The 7,201-nt window shown below is 37.3% G+C and overlaps 1 protein-coding gene across 2 annotated transcripts in view; it reads left to right on the top strand.

Moving 5' to 3' along the window:
- Positions 1-2,158: 2,158 nt before the first annotated feature.
- dlgap3 (discs, large homolog-associated protein 3) overlaps positions 2,159-7,201 on the top strand; it is a 173,367-nt gene continuing 168,324 nt past the window's right edge. For both annotated transcript variants that reach the window (XM_079877813.1, XM_079877812.1), the window contains exon 1: positions 2,159-2,287. The gene's annotated coding sequence lies outside the window, so the exon portion shown is untranslated. The remainder of the gene's footprint in view (positions 2,288-7,201) is intronic.

Raw genomic sequence — 7,201 nt, 5'->3', positions numbered from 1 at the left:
TTTTACAACGATACAATATTTTAATTTTTTTTTTGCAAGATTTTTGTAAATGTATAAATGAAAGTATTTATCAGAGTATATTTTAACCGGTGTTCAGTGGGATTATGTTGAGATTCTGTTTAGTGGATATATGGGTACTCGAAATAATATAATATAATATAATATAATATGTTTTATTATTATTGTTATAGTGCACTCAAGTGCATTTGGGTCTAGTCACACCAGGCTCTGTATTTGTAAATATAATATTATAAAATATAATATTATAAACACACACACACACACACACACACACACACACACACACACACACACACACACACAAACAGTTATTTTTTTCTGTAAGTTTTTTAAAGAAATAAATACTTTTATTCGGCAATGATGCATATTAAATAGTGACAGTGAAGACTTTAACATTGTTACAACAAAATTCAAATGTTTTTCTCTTGAACTTTATATTCATCATAAGAGAGAGAGAGAGAGTGAGAGAGAGAGAGAGAGAGAGAGAGAGAGAGAGAGAGAGAGAGAGAGAGAGAGAGAGAGAGACTCTCAAAGAACCATGTCATCTGAATGTTTAATATACCAATCACTATGTAATATGCAAATATTACAATGACATCACTGTTGGCTGTCAGATTTGCAGTGTTTCATCTGTGTACGTCAGTGGATCTTGCTGTGTAATGATGAGGTTTCTCAAGATGATCTGAGATGCAGCAGTTCTTTGTAATCGTTTTTGTGGTCGCTGGCCATGGTGCTGAACATAATTAAAATCTCATGCTCAAGAAACAGGAATTCTAGTGTCCTCCTTTGTGCGATTGTTTCCATGGATATGCAGCTGTTTATTACTTAAGACTTTGATTTGGAGAGGCATGCGTGTTTTTATGCAGGTTTTGAAGTCATATTCCTGTAGGCCTGCTTGCTAATGTGTCTGCAAAGTCTGCAAAGTTACACTGCATTCATTTGCACAGAGTCTGAGTTGCCACCGGAGGCTGTGAAAATAACACTCATGGCTGCCAACACAGTGTCTGAGCCAGATTTTTTTTAAAAAGTGCGAGAATCTTTTTTTTTCCCCCGAATATTAAATGGATGGTGACAATGTTTTAGTGACAACACTATGGAACCACAAGGCTGAAAAAAAAAATAGGTCCAGTGATTAGTTTTTTATGTTTTAATGAATGACTAGGATAATGAAAAACCAATCAATTTGTATAACTGTTTAAAGTGTTGACATTAAAATGTGTGTTTTCTCTTTTTTTGGTGTTATTACTACTTGTAATGTCCACTGCAAAACATTTTAGGTTGTATATATTCCTTGTTTTACTGTTATAGTTCTACAGTTTATTACATTATAATGGCAACTGTATAGTGTAAAGACCAGAAAATGATTGTGATGCAGCAGCATTGAGTAGAAGAACAATAATTAGCCTGCCATATGTCAACATAACAGTTAATCTATATCCATCCATCCATCTATCCATCTATCTGTCTGGCTATCTGTCATTAATGACAGATCAAATAGGCTATAATCGATTCCACAGAAAATTGCATTATTATGCATTGTATTTTACACAACTGTAAATCAGTCTTGTATAACCCTGCCATTTACACTGTGGATACGTCACCACATGCGAGTATCATTTTAATCTACTGACTACCGACTCTTTTTATAACCCTCATGTTCTGATGACAATTACTTTATTAATCTCTTTCCTTCTCCTTTAGATCCTTTAATATATCCCTCTGACGTAGGCTATTACAGAAGATATTACAGAAGCTTTATCCGTGTGTTATAATGCACTTTTCAGAAAAGTGTCTGGCATCCATTCTGGTCATTTCGTTTTTGTTTAATCCCCAACACACTATTAGGGGAAAAAGTAGCATCAGTGCTCCTTTGTCTCAAAGCACTGTAGATTCGTTTCAGATCCCATCAGCATGTCATCGCATTGCACGGGCTGAATTTATTCTTTAAATTTACAACTCCTAAACCACTGTAACATACCTGTATATTCATTCATGTAGAAGCAGATTCGTTCTTCGGATGTATTTCCATGTTGCCGCGTGCAAGAGCGCATCTCTCTGCCCCTCCTCCCGGTGAGGTGCTGCGGGGAGATCCGCGGACCAATGGAAACGCGTGGCTGGGACAGAGGGAATCCTGAGAGCTGCTGTCAGGATCTCAAACAGCGGCGAGTAACGGACCGTCCGCACGCGCACCGAACCCTCTGCCCGGAGGAATATTGAATATTTTCAGTACGGGAATGCGAGTCTGACCTGCTAACTTAAACGCAAGGTAAGCAGAATGCGGGTGCGTCTTTAATGCATTGCATGAATAGCGTGATTTTATTGTTTTGTTCCCCCCTGCAAGTTAAAAGCTGGATATAATATGGATGCAAATATGGATCACAGTAGGCTGATCTACCCACATTATAAGCATGCCTTTGATGTTAGGGGTTATGCCTCAAAGGATATTGCCCTTGTTTGGAAGCATGGTTGTTCCTGCATGATAATATGTTTTAATTTTTTAAGATGACTAGGTCATCTTGAGGACCTGTACTGAATGAACCGGTCCACCCGGCTTCATTTCACAGGGGTTTAAATGGAACAGACCCTTGCAGCTGTGCAACTTAACAGCACTTGGAAGTTTTGTCACGGAGCACTGGTCACGCAGACGCGTTTCGAATCAGAGCACTTTGAGGGCTGATAGGGGACCTCTGAACCTTGGAGCAACTTAAGTTAATGAATAATTGATTGCTGACTGTGAAAGGATGTTCTGGACAAGGATGCGCTAAATGGCATCACACCAACACTTGAACCAGATTGCGGTCTGGGATGGATGTTAGAGTTCTACAGATTGAACTAGACTGACAAAGTACATCATATGAAAAGACTTTAGAGCTATAGGGTTGTGGTTTCATCATAAAAAGGCCGTATGCTTATGTGACCTGGACAAACATCATGGGAGCAGATATTGATTAAAATATGTCTCCTTGCCCAGTTTATTGCATGAAAGATCACTGCCATGGGCCGTGTAAGTGGAGAGTTAATGAACTCACTTGATAAAGGATCAGAAAAAGGCTTCTGTGATGATGGTGTGTTTTTCAGGGTCTTCGAGGCATGTGTTACAAATGTTCACTATGCATTTAGTGTTAAAAAATATTGGCTAGATTCTTCTCAATGTGACTCAGCTATCGCCAGCCTATTTTCCATATCACGGGTACATACAATGTAACGCTGAGAAGTGGGGAAAAAGATGATAAACGTATCACAAGATCATTTGTATTGATCTTGCTGTTGTTTGATGTCTTGATGTTACTGGCTTGTCGGTGTGCTGTGCAGTTTCTACATGTGCAGCTTGAGCAGAGGCAAATTGAATAAGTAGGTTAACTAACTGCTCATTGACTCAATTATATTTCGCCCTTATTTAGAAAAATGACACGTGAACCGCTGTGTTTTATTCATTTCACTCTGGCGCCACAAAGACTTGTGCTTGGGGGGAAAGACAAGATATACCTAATTGTTGGGAAGGAAAAAAAAGGGATCAGAGCTAATTATGCCAAGATAAAGGCTTTGGTTATTTATATCCTCCAAATCCGTTTAATTCATCTCATTGTCACAAAAAGACTGAGATCTGTTTATTTGTTCATGATTATGTGTTTTATTGAATGTTAATGTCTGGTGCATTTCGGCATCATTTGGAATCCTTCTGTTTTCCAATTTATGCATGCTAATTAAAGGGGCCCTATTATGCTTGCTTACATTTTCAACTTTCTTTAGTGTGTAATGTTGCTGTTTGAGCATGAAACAAAGCACAAAGTCACTCCAAAAGGAGTTAATCTCTATATCAGCACTGTTTCTGAACTCCCTGAAACGCCTCGATTGTAATCTTGAGTTTTATTCCTGGAACGTACAAGTCAAAATATTCCTAATTTAAATGCTAAAGTAATTACCGCCAAAGGCATGTGCAAAAAAAGGGACAAGGCCTGGTTGAGTTGCGTTAGTGGCGTATTGAAACTGAAGGGTTATGGTAAGGGGCGTGACATTTCCGGTTGACTAATCACAACACATGGGTCCAGCCGACCAATCAGAGCACAGCGCGCTTTTCAGGAGGAGGGGCTTCATTCATTGAGACAGGAACTAAACAGAGCGTTACCGACAGACTGCGAAGAGAGGTGCTGCAATAGTGTAAAACATGTGAAAAATAATGTGTTTTTGAACATTCAAACATGAAAACCTATTCTAGGAGACCTCAAAACCAAAATCAAGACTTTAGGCGTAATAGGTCCCCTTTAAATTTAATTTTAGGCCTACTATAGACAAATTAGAGCAAAAAGGTTTAGATCTGAGACTGGTGCGGCGCAAGCAAATGGCTTTGCTAGTGGACTTTTCCTCCCTCCATAATAGACCATTGCCTTAACACTACTGCCCTGCCTATTTATAAAAGAAGCCTTTGGGGAATTACACTGCAGGCTCTCAGCATGTCCATTTTTATTTTGACCACCACTGTGAAGTTTGTAGTAGCTAAACAGACATTCCCTCATGCTCTCAAGGCACAGATCAGTTCCTTCAGCTTTTTCACACACATTCATGCAAGACCCCATCTGTACTCGGATTCAGAGAGTACTTATCCCCTCTGAGATTCCTCCTTTAGTTCCTGATTCCTCTTGATTTAACTCAAGCACTCAGCGCTGTAGCCGTATCCAGACACACTGATTAGGAAGCTTCTCTCCGACGAGGTCGTGGATTTACACGTTGGGACTCATATACGAGCAGAATGAATCATTCGAAAAGCGGATCTGGCGTAAATGTTCAATTTCATGCAAGTGTTTGTGTTTTCAAACTGTTAATTGAAAAGAGAAAAATGTGCACCTTCTCTCCACCATGTGTAAATGGTGCATAAAACATCTAATGAGAGTTTTTGGGTAGGTACATTTTATGCACTTTCTTTTCAAAATTGTTTAAAGTGTGATCTTAACTTAATGTGCCGCATAAAACCCATTTATGTCTGACACACAATAAACCACATTGAGCATCCAATAATAAAAAGGACATTTTGCTTATCATGAAAGGAGTTTATCTGAGTGCTTTATGAGCCATTCCTGAATATAGAAAGGAAAGTATATGTTCAGAGCATTTTCTTTGGCTTATATAATGGTTATATGTTCAGTAAAGAATGCTCTACTTCTCAAGAACTATTATGCTAATTATATTATATTATATTATATTATATTATATTATATTATATTATAATATATTATATTATATTATATACAACAGCAACTTTTGTTACTCAAATCTGATTGGCTGAGAGGTTTTTCCAGCCATGCAAGCGAGTGCCATGACGGAGGAGCAAACCCACCATCTTTTTTTACAAATACAATGTTGTTGTATAAGTATTTACTGTCACTTTTTATCAATTTAACACATCCTTGCTGAATAAAAGTACAAATTTCTTACAAATTTTTTTAATAAATACTGACCTCAAACGTTTGAACGGTAGTTCAAAAATTAAGTAAAAAATTAAGCTGCACAACTGTTTCCAACATTGATAATAAATCAGCATATTATTATTTTACATAACTTTTATTTAAAATTGTAATAATATTTCACAATATTAAATTTGTTCTGTATTTTTGATCAGTCAAATGCAGGCTTGATGAGCATAAGATACTTCTTTCAAAAACATTGAAAATTGTAATGTTTCCAAATGTATATACTGTATGTTCATCAAGTTTTGGATCTAATGTTAACATTTAGAGGGTGTTAGCATTTGCAGGAATGGTGCTGCCATTTTGCCGGATGATGCGGTTGCTTTTCTGTATGATTAAGACTTGTTATTCTGGGTGGTGGGAATGGCTCTGATCAGCTTTGCCAATGACTAAGTGCCATTCATAGACACATGAGGAGTTGGCAGGCATTGTTTGAGTGGTAAGTAATTATTATAATAATCACGTTGATGGTTTGCTGTAAGGATCAATCAGGAAAAGATTCCTCCAAAGAAATTACCAAGACTTTTAAACTGAGCTCCTGAGTATGTTAAAAATAAAAGAGCCTTATTAGGTGAATTGATAATCCATAATAGAAATGATTGTGCATAACCATGTAGTCTTCAAAACTTATTTGTCTATTCCCAAAAAAAAAAAAAAAAAAGAGGAAAAATCGAAGCACATATGATCCGCTAGAGAAAAAAAAACAAAAAAAAAATGATGTAATATGTGGAAAGATCCCGATTTTAAGTAAGCATCAAACGAGTCCAATACATCAGGGTACATCAACACAAGGCTAGAAGCTTAAAGACATGGTGGATAATTGGTACAAAATCTGCATGGATAAAACAAATTACATTTTTGTCCATGTATTTTGCTATTCTCTGTGATCTGGTTCTGCATCGGCTCTTTTCGCCCCACTGACCCTGGACCCAGCTAAGCAGTGGACGCTTATGAGCAAACCTAGCAGCCTTTAGCTGGTCTAACTGAGCACTGCAGTGCTCCTGAAGCACAGTGCAGAGAAACACACACATCAGAGGAAAACTGAAGAGCAAAGTGAATGGAGAACGAGTGCAGAGAGTGTAGAAGGGTGGGGAAATATAGTGAAACATGGCTGTGCATGATTGTTGTTGCTGTTGCACAAGCTTTGCATACTCTAAACATATTAACAAATTTGCATTCACTGAATTATGGAGGTTGATTATGTTCATTTGTGTGCATGCATGTGTGGGGTTTATATACCTTCTCTCTGTTTGCTCTGCAAAGGGTCTGGATTTTATAAATGGTTTTAATCATGGATCAATAGACTTATTAGATGATATGCTCATCGCTCTAATTATGTTGTTATTATGAGATCTGCCGTGCACTTATGGTCTGAACCCTTTTTTCACTTGCATCTCAGACTGCAGCTCAGAAATATGATTATTACTGTCCCAAAGGGCTTTTTGGCGTCTGTTTAATATACAGTGGGGGTTCAAAAGTCTGAGACAACTAGTGAAGATGGTTGCATTGTAGATTAATGTATAATATGATATGCATTACACAAGATTTACATGAATATATAACCAGATGCAAAATGATAAATAAAAGATATATTTTCCATTAGGTTGTCCTATCCAACCATGAAAAGCAAAATGATTTTCTGTTGATTCCCAGTTTTATATTTGTCTAATTTAGTCTCATTGTTTAAACGTAGGTATTGGGTATGTAACATTTGCAGG

This window comes from Squalius cephalus (assembly GCF_949319135.1).
Source record: "Squalius cephalus genome assembly, chromosome: 8".
Taxonomy (NCBI): Eukaryota; Metazoa; Chordata; class Actinopteri; order Cypriniformes; family Leuciscidae; genus Squalius; species Squalius cephalus.
The sequence above is the reverse complement of the archived record's forward strand: the minus strand, read 5'-3'. Positions and strand labels throughout refer to the sequence as shown.